Source organism: Diaphorina citri, unplaced genomic scaffold, assembly GCF_000475195.1.
Source record: "Diaphorina citri unplaced genomic scaffold, Diaci psyllid genome assembly version 1.1 scaffold191, whole genome shotgun sequence".
Taxonomy (NCBI): Eukaryota; Metazoa; Arthropoda; class Insecta; order Hemiptera; family Psyllidae; genus Diaphorina; species Diaphorina citri.
The window spans coordinates 92358-103537 of record NW_007377628.1 but is presented as its reverse complement, the minus strand read 5'-3'; the positions used below and the strand labels follow the sequence as shown (position 1 = coordinate 103537).

At 34.7% G+C, this 11180-nt stretch overlaps 1 protein-coding gene across 3 annotated transcripts in view; it reads left to right on the top strand.

The window, feature by feature from the left end:
* The first annotated feature begins 10746 nt into the window (after nucleotides 1-10746).
* Nucleotides 10747-11180, top strand: part of LOC103505710 — a 4488-nt gene continuing 4054 nt past the window's right edge. For 2 of the 3 annotated variants that reach the window (XM_026820982.1, XM_017442559.2), the window contains exon 1: nucleotides 10754-11164. The gene's annotated coding sequence lies outside the window, so the exon portion shown is untranslated. Of the gene's footprint in view, nucleotides 11178-11180 lie in introns of all 3 variants that reach the window. The other variant, XM_008470065.3, reaches the window with a different exon arrangement.

Genomic DNA, 11180 nt, shown 5'->3' with positions numbered 1-11180 from the left:
GTTTTTTAATGGACCCTTGAATTTGTTTGAATAGATAAAACAAAATAGGTACATAAATGTTAGATACCTAGTTGAAGTAGGTATAGGTATTTGCTGTCCCAACTTTCCTTGGTAGCTACCTATAGCGATCTAGAATTCTATTAGGATCAAAACCAGCTGAATTCCATTTTGGAAGCTTATCTTATACGGCTATTGTTATAAAAAAGTATCCTTGAATTTTAAGGAGCGTGCATTGTTCTCGTCCTTGGAGGATTTTTTTCTCTTTTTTTCAACTTTTCCTCCATCCCTCTTTGAAAACTGGAAATTCCACGCTCAGGTAATTAGTGATTATAGAAAGTAAATTTATGACGAAGCTACCTCCTCAATTGAAAGCGGGGAGCGTCCCTAATTTTTATTGATTTTTTTATCTCTCCTTTATCAAATATCCAAAAACTTGTCGTGTTACCTATTTTGGCTCAATTTAATCTATTTTGTAAAGCGAGCAATTTTAGGAAGAAGAAATATTAGGTACGGTTCCTTGTTCCTAAATACTTACCTATAAGGGTAGGTAATCAATCATTTCTGATGGGTACCTACAGATTATATGATGTAGAATAGAGGTCCTAATCAATGATAGCTGGCCTGGTCTGAACTGGTGTCAAACATCTAGTTATGGTTTAGCTTGGTCCCTGTAGGTTTTCATCACACAGTCACACAAAGCTTCCTAAAATAAGAGAAAACATCGACAAATCCCGTCCGTCCAATCATCCTATAATATTCCCTACATAAGTGCTGCACCATGTAAGAAAATATCCTTACACTTACACTGGGTTATTAAGACGTACTTATAGTATTCCATCTAAAGTGATTTTCTTCAATTTGCTCCTCAAGAGTTTCCAAGTTAACTTTTCAATTCAATTATTTTTTCTCTCCTTTCAGAAAAGTTTTTCAATTTCCAATCGCCAAGGCCAGGAGAGAAAGGAGAAATTGGGAAGAGAGGAGGAAAAGGAGATAGAAAGAGAAAAGGGAAGTAAGAAACCAAGTGAGGTCTTTCCATTTATTCCTGTAGATCACTCAAACTCCTTCCTCTCTCCCTCCCTCTCACCTAATCTGATAATCTCCTCCACCCCCCCCATTTTTTTTTTTTTTTTTTTTCTCGAAAGTTTATTCATTATTTTTTTTCTCCCTTCTAAAGCTTGGAAATTAAGAAAGTCAACAGGGTTTAAATTATACCCATTTTTGTCTTGGAATTTATCAGTTTTAAGTTGAAGTGAACGGGTTATTACGTCAATTACGCGTTAACCTTGTGTTGTACGACGCAACATGAAAGTAAAGTTGTGTCCACACATAGTCGACCGGCTGTCCATCGACGTCGACTGAACCATCCACACTGCCTCGACAACATAGATTAATCTCGTTGATCGAATATGTTAGGACACACCTTGAGACTTGGATTTGCTACCCAATTTCTTGCGCACCTTCCGCACCTAGCCTATAACCTGGACCATGGCTTTTGCATCTTGGAATATGGTTTCATACTTAACCAAATAACCAAGCAAAATGATCCTTTTGAAATACGTCAAAAATAAAACCGACAGCCATTAGGGGCTTCATTTTAACCCTTTATGTTCTAAATCACTTTCTATAGGGAAAAGGGAGAAGGTGGACTAATGCCAGCCCATTAAGTAACCTGATTACCCAAACCACCCAGTAAAAGGTAAAAGTTCAGCCACCACAACCACCCTGTATAAACATAGTTTGCATATCTTTTATTAACACAAATTTCCAGCAGAAGTCAAAAAGTTGTGAGAAATCCTAATCTTTCGCCTATCGCAAACAGAACTGGAGGTATGTTGTTCTCTCTGTAATAGAATAGAAAAATATGAAGATTCACTTGAAAATATGTAAATGTGAGCCCTAAGACATATCAAGTTTTTTACCTTACAGGGGTTCCTATAACGAAAGTTACTGGGTGACTTCATACATCTGTATCTCATAAAAGGTTCCCTATTAGGGAGTGTGTAATAGGGTATGATGAAAAAAGTCAGTGGGGAAGATGGGCAAATTTGTTAAATAATAAAAGCTCTTAAACTAACATGACTACAGCAACTCTATATTTACGCCAGTAGATAGTAAGTTGGTTCATAATATTATTGTCAAATTTTCAAATCAAATGAGGATAAAATTCCATTTATACCCGATGCCAGCGAATGGGTAAAACCGTAAAGTGGGCATTGTTCCTAAGAATCTTAAGCTAGACAGCTTGATGATTGACAATTCTTTAGGCCCGTTGTTTATTATATCACAAAAGAAAAAATCTCATCCCTAAAGCGGATTTAGCCAAAAATGATTTCCAGGACACATAGGACTTACGTTATGAGGCATCCAGTAGGTAGAATATCCAGCCTAGGTGTTATCATTGTAATAAACTTATTTAAATCCAATATGTGAGAGCTGGAATATTCTTATCCAATGGTAAAGGAGCAAGAGGTATATAGGCACAGAAAATAATGATAGGGAGAGAAAAAAGGGATAGGGGAGAGACGAGGAGAAGGAAAACGGAAAGGAAAGATTTAGGTTGTGAAGAATGTTTTAAGTCAGTCGAATTTATTTTCAATGGGAGGGAGAGCGAGAGAGTGTTTGGGGTGAATAAAATTTCATTTTCACAGTAAACATTCACCTTAAACTTTCTAACGAGGCAAGAGACTCGGTCCAAGAACGGAGCCATTTTGACAGGACTTAGGTGATATTATTGGACAGTAATTGACCGAATGAAGTGAGGTCCAAGTTTTACTTGGACGATTTGTGAATTTGGTTGTATACTTTTCAATAAAAAATCAAAATCTTTGAAGCTGCTTAAATTTACTCAAAATTCTTTCAATTATTTTAAATCTCGTATTGAAAAGGCTTAAAATATTGAAAAGGCAATCCAAATTTATTTTTGAAAATGAAAATATAATAATGAAAAAATAAGCTCCGTAAAGTCGAGGGTATAAAGTTCTCCCAAACTACGCATTTTGATGCTAAAAGTAACTGCTTGTTGAAACGTCACCCCCCTAGTACCCTCAAAAAACCTTGAATCGAGTTTGAATGGCAAAATAAATAATCAAGTAAAATAGAAAATATATTTAATAATGTTTCATAAAGAAATGAAAATATTCAATTTTCTTTCGATGGTTTTTATCTACATGATAATGAAGGATTTACGAATGCTTTTGACCCATATTTATGGGTCAAAAGTTAAAACCATATTGGAGGGACAGTGAAGACAGAATATTTTGTTGGTCCACTTTTTATCAATATTGTGCTCACGAATCTCGGTTTTAATTCCTTTTGAACGACATACTTACCTCACTGTAAAAGTTCTGGTAAGTTTTTTCTGAAAACAAACAAACTTAATGGCCATTCTCTTTCCTGCTGTGTCCAGTGTCCTTAACAAACAACATAACAATAATAAAATTGCTGCTGTAAGTTTCCCGTAGTACCTTGTGAGATTTTCGCTGAATTTCAGCACTTCTCAACCCCTCAGGCAGGTTGTGGTTATGTACCGAGTTGAGTTGAGACAGAATATTGTTTCTACAGTTTGGCATGGGAGTGGTAACTTAAAAACAAGGCAAGTTTACCAACCTTGCCTATCTCAATCCGGTACATAACCACGACCTCATTCCTTTGAGATTTTTTTTTTTTTTTTTTTGTTTTTTGTTTTGTTTGTTTGTTTTTCAATCCAGGACAGCAGAATGTAGGTACCAAATTGTAGGATAACTTGAGCTTGTGAGCTTTGGGATTCTAGAGGACTTTTTGGTGGATGTGCCAAGATTACAGGAAAGAAAAAAAAAAAGAGAGAAAAAGGTCTGGTGGATGTGCCAAACTCACAAATATTTTTCTTTTACCAAAAATGAGAGAAAAAAATTGATTTAACTTTTAATTTAAAGGGTTATATCCTCCCTTCGCGCACACCTACTCATAGTTTGAGGAACGCTGTTCGATCCCCTTATACATGGCAAATTTTTATGCTAGTAACAAATCTTTGAAAGAGAGAAAGAAAATTCCCGACGAAAAGTTTCCAAATAAAAACCGGAGGGGGGTGGTGGGAGGTGCTGAAAATAAATTTCAGCTTAAAGTTCCAAGCTTTCAGCTGACACAAGGATTGGACAAGTTATGCGATAGTGGGACAAACCTGCAGGGATGTGGCCAAGAGATGGAGAAGAGGAGAGAGGAAGCAAAGTTGAAGGTGATAAAGTTCAAGGGAAATGCCGAAAATAGCCAATGGCGGTAAGAAAGGACAAGCGCAAATTTCCGCAGAATATGTATGTAGGTTTCCCATTTGAAGCTCAATACTGGGGTAAAGGGTTGCCAGCCCAGTTAGCTTGAAGGGCACCGCCACCGTGTCTGCCTTGTAAGCGCTAGGTCGCGGGTTCGATTGGTCTTAGTCGATCAGTATAAATAAGCACTATTTAGTGCCCATTATAGTATGCAAATTTTAAAATGCATACATTGGTAGATAGGGGTTGCGATAATTGTACCAATCACTAGTGGAAGTCCCTGATGAGCAAAAAGTACAAATTGAACTTTCCTTTGTACCCACTTGTACAAGTAAATAACCTGTTCAGTACTATAGTAATAAAATTGTAGTTGTTAAGAATAAGGATACTGGATTTGGCCAAATGGTCTACTGGATTTGGCCAAATGGTCAGATTTAGCCAAAATCCTCAAAGACTAAGGAGAATTAGGGTTCTATGACTGTGTAATATGATTTACTAAAACCATATACATGGTTATCATTATCACCTTCCTCATAGAAGGTTAAGCCCCCAAGTAATGCAAAATATCTACGTACAGTGTGTAGGACCAAAGAAGTAGCTACAATAACATAGGTACAATGTAGAATAGAATAGAATATACCCTGTTTATACTGCCAGAATGAGACTGAAAAGTCCCTTTACTCCCGCAGTCTAAACAAGGTCTTATGTATTTGGTACAAAATAGGTGAAAATTTTATACAATAAAAACCTTGCTTAGATACAAGTAGCTATGTGTAGTTATAGCTACCATATAGCCATACCTACACCAATATTTTTCCCGTTTGCCATTTTGTTTTATGTTTTCAATTTTCAAAAATATAAATTTATATCAAAGGAAAAATGAACGAAATAAATTGAAAAGTTGAGAGGTGCAGGCATGTAAAAAGCTCAATACCCACTCATACGTCTACCTACGACCTTTGTGAAATTAGTTAGAAGGACGTAAAAAGTTAAAGTAAACATTTATTTTATTTTAACTATAAGGGAGCCTTCATAGAAAGTACATCATGTAACATGGGTACCTAGAGGCTATCTTTCAGGTGGTTGGTTACATGTTAAAAACTGAGTACATACTACATATTCGACTAAATAATGTTGTATTACTACGTATTGGACAGTGTCCAAACGAACTGGTACCTCTACCTCCTAAATACTATTCCCTATTATCTACTTACAATTTCTCCATAACAAGCTCTTTTCAAATCTACATCTATCTAATAAAAATACATATGTAGATGTAGGTAGGTATTATATTCTTTTCATTTTCGTCAGCCAGTTTTTTTTTTTTTTTTTTTTAGAAAGACTCAAGATGAGAGCTACAGCCACGTTATGCATAATATTTTATTCTAATGTCATTATCCAAATACATGATGTATTACATATTTACATACAATACGAACATAATGTATTTCAAGCCAAGAACAAGAATTTAGCCTTTTTCCATATGCAAAGAAAAATTGAAAAATCCTCTCACGTAACTCAGAAACTTGTGCCAAACTTTGTTCTGGAAACTTTTCCAAAAAAGACCACGAATTCGTCGAAAATCTGAAGAAAGTTCTTTCTGTTTTTTACTTAAATGGAAAAAATATATTCCAAACATTTTTGAATGTTAAATTCACAAAGTTTTACATAAAAATCTTTCACTGATGCTTTGTTGATATACAAGGTGCACTGTGATGACAAGTTTTAGGTATTGTACTCTGAAGTAAACACTCTTCAATTACCTACATATTAGTCTTCTAAGTATCTAAGTGCATAGCTTCAGAGTTGACTCCTAAAATTCTATAATCATCATATCTCTTCTAGTACACGTCTTAAAAAAAAAAAAAAGAATACTTAAAAAAAAATAAAAAAATTGTTAGGCATACATCTATTTTCCTTCGATTAGAATTCTATTGGTATGATATAACACAATTATGACGAATTAAATACCATATAACTATCATCTCCTTCGAAAAATCTATCACATAACAAGCTGTGTGTCCTGATAAATTGATAATGCACAATAACATTAACTTGATCTAACCAAAGTCTTATCAAAAAACACCCTGTAAAACCGACAAGAAAAACTGTCAATTTTCAGACATGTCGTTCACATGAGGATTTTTTTTCTTGTCGACTTAATAGATGCAAACGTATGAATATCTCTATAGTCCTCTGCACCAGGAGAAAATGTGACCTTTATCAGTTAGTTATCACTAACAGCTGTGCTCAGTTCATCCTCACCGCCCTGCAAAAAAAAGTTCTTTCTACCATTGTGGTCGAAAAGGGCCTTTTTTTTTTTTTTTTTTTTTTTTAACCTAAACGGGAATCGAACCAATACGTGATGGCAGAAACTTCAACACGTGCAAATACTAAACGTGTTTATCCATTTGGAATCCGAGACTTAAATCTAATTTTTACTAACACCTTACAATCTGTGATATTCAATGGGGTTTCAATTTCCATTTAATTTTACGACACAAAGTGGAAGGAGGAGATAATGGAAAGGATTGGAGGAAATCAAAATGAAAATATTTCTAAGAAAAAAGAAAAAAAAATGAAATGGAGACAGAATGGGAGAGAAGGATAGAAAATAATACACTTTGAAATAATAAAAGAATGGGATGATAATGGAGAGAGAGCCATCTTGACAAGTGGCGTGGTGTAAGAGAAAGGAGGACAAACCTCCTTTTACACCTAAATGGTAGATACTAAACGTATAGAAACTACTATGAAGAAAAAGGAAAAAAAAAAGTAAAAAGAAAAAGTACGAAATGTTATTAAAAATAATGCTTTTTATTTTACAGCCTATTCAATTCCAAAAACAGATTTCAAATGTCATACAAACAAGGTCAAGATTAATATCCGAAATCCCTATCTGAAAGTACCTATTCTAAAATGTCCTAGAAAATGCTAGAAACCTTCGATCCAGCACTGGTCAATTGAAAGAGATAAAAATACAAGGAATAATAGATAGGAAAAGACCTGGGCGTTGAAGAAAGACAGAGAGGAAGATCTGTAATGTAAATGTAGTTAATTTCAAACACTAGTCGCCATATGGACTTGAAAGCTTGAATTATTCATTAATCACGCAGGGTACAAATTTCACAGAAAAAGAAAACTGAGACTCTCGTCTCTTCTACTTTTTCCTCTTACAAATCTTCAAATTATGCTATCTATATGTGTAAGTGTGAATGAAAGTTTGTGCTTTCGAGGAGAAAAGCTCACCCCACCCCTTAAATCCTCGAGTTCAGTATGAGGAACGAAATATACAGGGTGAATCAACGTCAGATAACAAAATGTGCTGTGTTCTTAACCTTTCGGCCCAGTTAGCTGAAACGTGGAACAGAGGTTCTAGAATGTACTTGGATCGAAAGTGTCCACGGACTACGCTTCTAGAAATGAACAGTTTGGCCACTAATTACGACAAAACAACTTTTGAGAAAGCTCAAAATAATTCTTGTTTCTCGAGATGATTTCGAATAAGCGAATAAGTCACTCAAACTTAACAGAGAGGTTCGATTACTTATGTACATCAAAAATGTTTCCAGAATTCAGGGCTGAAATTCCGCTATTTTGAGGGCTATATTTTGGAAAAATCTGCGTAATGAAGGGAAAAACAGAATAGAAGAAGACCGGGAAATAAAAGGAAATAAAAGCCATGAGATCTTCAATATACAGATACCCAAAATCTGAGTAATGCAAGGGAAAGTTGACATTGTGCAATAAAATTCATGCTGGACAAAAATAAAGCAACTTCCTTTTCTTTCAATAGAAAGAAATAAATTTTGAAAGGTCATCAGGAAGAGAAACTTTGACAACCCAAAAATTGCATTAAAAGTTTATCAATGGAAACATAAAATTGGCAAAATATTAAATATTTTTGAAATACCTAAAAGCTGACACAAACACTTTCCGGCTTTTCTTTCCTGTGCTAAAAAAAAAGTGTCTTCTATATCAAGACATTAAAAAAACCCCACGAAGAGTGTCTTTTCAGTTATGGCCATGTTGCAGAATTACAATAAGAAAGGATTTACTCATAGCATAGCTCTTCCTAAGTAAAGATAAAAAATACATTTTAGAAAACTTCATGCCTTACCTAATAATATTATTATTTTAATTTAATAATAAAATTAAAAATCATTCAAAATAGTTATTTTAACCGAATTAGTACAAAAAGTAAAAAAAAAAATGCATCTCGAGAATTAAAGTACCTACGTAGTAATTAAATTATGTTAGTACCTACGTAGTAAAGGTGGATTTCCACCAACGCGACCTCTGTCGTGCGACAAAATCGCGCGACAATGTCGCGCGACGTCACCTGTTTTCACTTGCAACATTTGTCGCGCGACGTGACCTGTTAAAAATTAAAGCACTCCCCGACAAAATCACGCGACGTTTGTCGCGCGACGTGACCTGTTTCCACTTGCAATTAAAAAATATTTTAATTTATTACATAGATTAGAATATTCACATCCAAATGACCAAATGTTTTCGATGTCTCTTACCGTTTACGAAATAAGGGTTAAGCACAATGACTTTGGTTAATATCTGGATGGGTGACTATCCGATTTTTACTAAATTGTTACAGTCGCGTCCTTGGACCATACCGGTATATCATACCAAATTTCATCGCTTTATGACTAACCGTTCTTGAGATATTTTGTATACCACCTTTGCCCACTGAAGAAACATTGACTTTGGTTAAAATCTGGATGAGTGACTATCCGATTTTAACCAAATTGTTACAGTCGCGTCCTTGGACCATACCGGTATATCATACCAAATTTCATCGCTTTATGACTAACCGTTCTTGAGATATTTTGTATACCACCTTTTCCCATTTAAACCTGTAGTACACACATACGTGCGTGCGTGCGTACATACATACATACGTACACACGTACGTACATACATACATACGTACAGACCATGGGCTGAAAACCACTTTTTTGGAATCAGGGCACCCCGAAACGGATATTTCCACCCATTTCCCGATTTTGAAAATTTGGACCGATTGCAATACTTTCTCATTACCTTGTATAGGTTCCCTATACGTAAAGGTAATAGAAAGTAAAAATGGAATGAAAATATCTAAATTTGAAAATAGGTATAAGTACCTAAGCTGATACCTATTGAAAAATAGTGATAACAAAATGCGTAGATAGGTACCTATTCGATCTCTTTGAGCCCCTAACCCAAATCCCTATGGTAATAAGCTCACAGCGCGTCGTGCGATATTGGTAGATGACGTCATCACGGGAGTACAGTGTTGTCGCTAGGTATGATATCGGCGTGCTTGAGACTCTCATGTTCCGAGAGCTGTATCTCACGATCTAGTGAACGCATTTTCTTCGTTTTAGTCTCAATATTTTTTTTAATTTTTATAGTTTTTTCTGAGATAATAAAAAAAAATCATGAGAATCACCAATTCCGTGCAAATTTAAATTTTACACATTTTTTTTTTTTGTGGCGCTCCGACACTGAAAAAAATCAACACATACGCCCTCTCGTGTTTTTCTCATGCCATTAACATTATTTGTGGATTTTGTGGCGTAACATTTTTGAAATGAAAGAAATTCGATTAAAAATTTGAACTTTTTGAAATTTGAAAGTTTGAACATTTTGCTGTTTACATTATCTACAATTTTTACATTTGCGTTTTTTGCTCTTTCCGTTCCTTTACCTTTACCTACCTATTCTATTGTTTTTTCAACCAGAATTATATTGGGTTGCTTTTCATATTATTGTCTTGACGTGATGGTTGGAGTAGCGCAAGGGCATCCGCAGCCGCACTCCGTAAAAATAAACTCGCCAAAACCAAGTTGGTTCGGTGGTTGGAGTAGCGGAAGGGCATCCGCAGCCGCACTCCGTAAAAATAAACTCGCCAAAACCAAGTTGGTTCATCCTGACGAAAAAACACCAATGGTATTATAGATAGGTGGACCGACTAAAAACGCCAACATGGGAAAAGGCGAAGTACCTAGATGATGATGATGTTATTTACCTAGGTATTACTTTCCTTATTTTATAAAATGACGAGGAAAGTATTGTGATCGACAAATTTTTCGACCTTCGTTTTTTGACGGATGTGGACGTTTTATGGTCCAATTGCCCCAAAAAAAGGGTTTCGGCCAAAAGTCCGTGTGAGTGTGCTGTGTGTGTGGGGGGAGGGGGTGCGGGTGTGTGTTTGTGTATTTTATTTTTATTTTTTGTGATAGTAAGTTAAGTGAGTGATTTTGTTTTATTTTTGTTTCAATGCAAATTTTGAAATTTGGGACCTGAAATTATTAGAAAGATAAATCTCTTATTTAGTGCAAGGTGATCAATAAAATGACTTGCCATTTGTGATGCGATTAAAATTGAATCGCTCGTGATTGAACCTTTTTATTACTCTTATCAAGACCATGTGATACATCTTAATATCAGGCGTGATGCAATAAGTTGCTTTTCAAAGGTCGATAGAAATCCGTTGATAAGAAAACGTTATCACAAAATTTCCGATTGGGATTTTTTTCTTTCATTTTCAGTAACAGATTTGTTTCATTATCAAAGGATTGAATCAAGTGTGATAAAAAATTTGCTTTTTTGTGATCAAAATATACTTATCAATAAATAAATTATTAAAATCCCCGTAGTTTTACCGATTTTTTTTTAGGTCTCTAATTATGACAAACTCCTAAATGTAGAAACTTAATTTAATTGAAAGATGGCGACGAAATTGAAAAAAGTAGCAGTTTTAACTGTGCTCTTTATCTATATCTTTAGCACTTTTAATTTTTTTATCTGGTATTTGATAAGAAAAGCAGAAATAAATAACTTGTATAATGATCTTATTCATTATATGAATGATAATAAAAATAATGGTTAGAGAAGATCTATAGGTATAGAATATAAATCACTTTTTTTTTTTTTTTT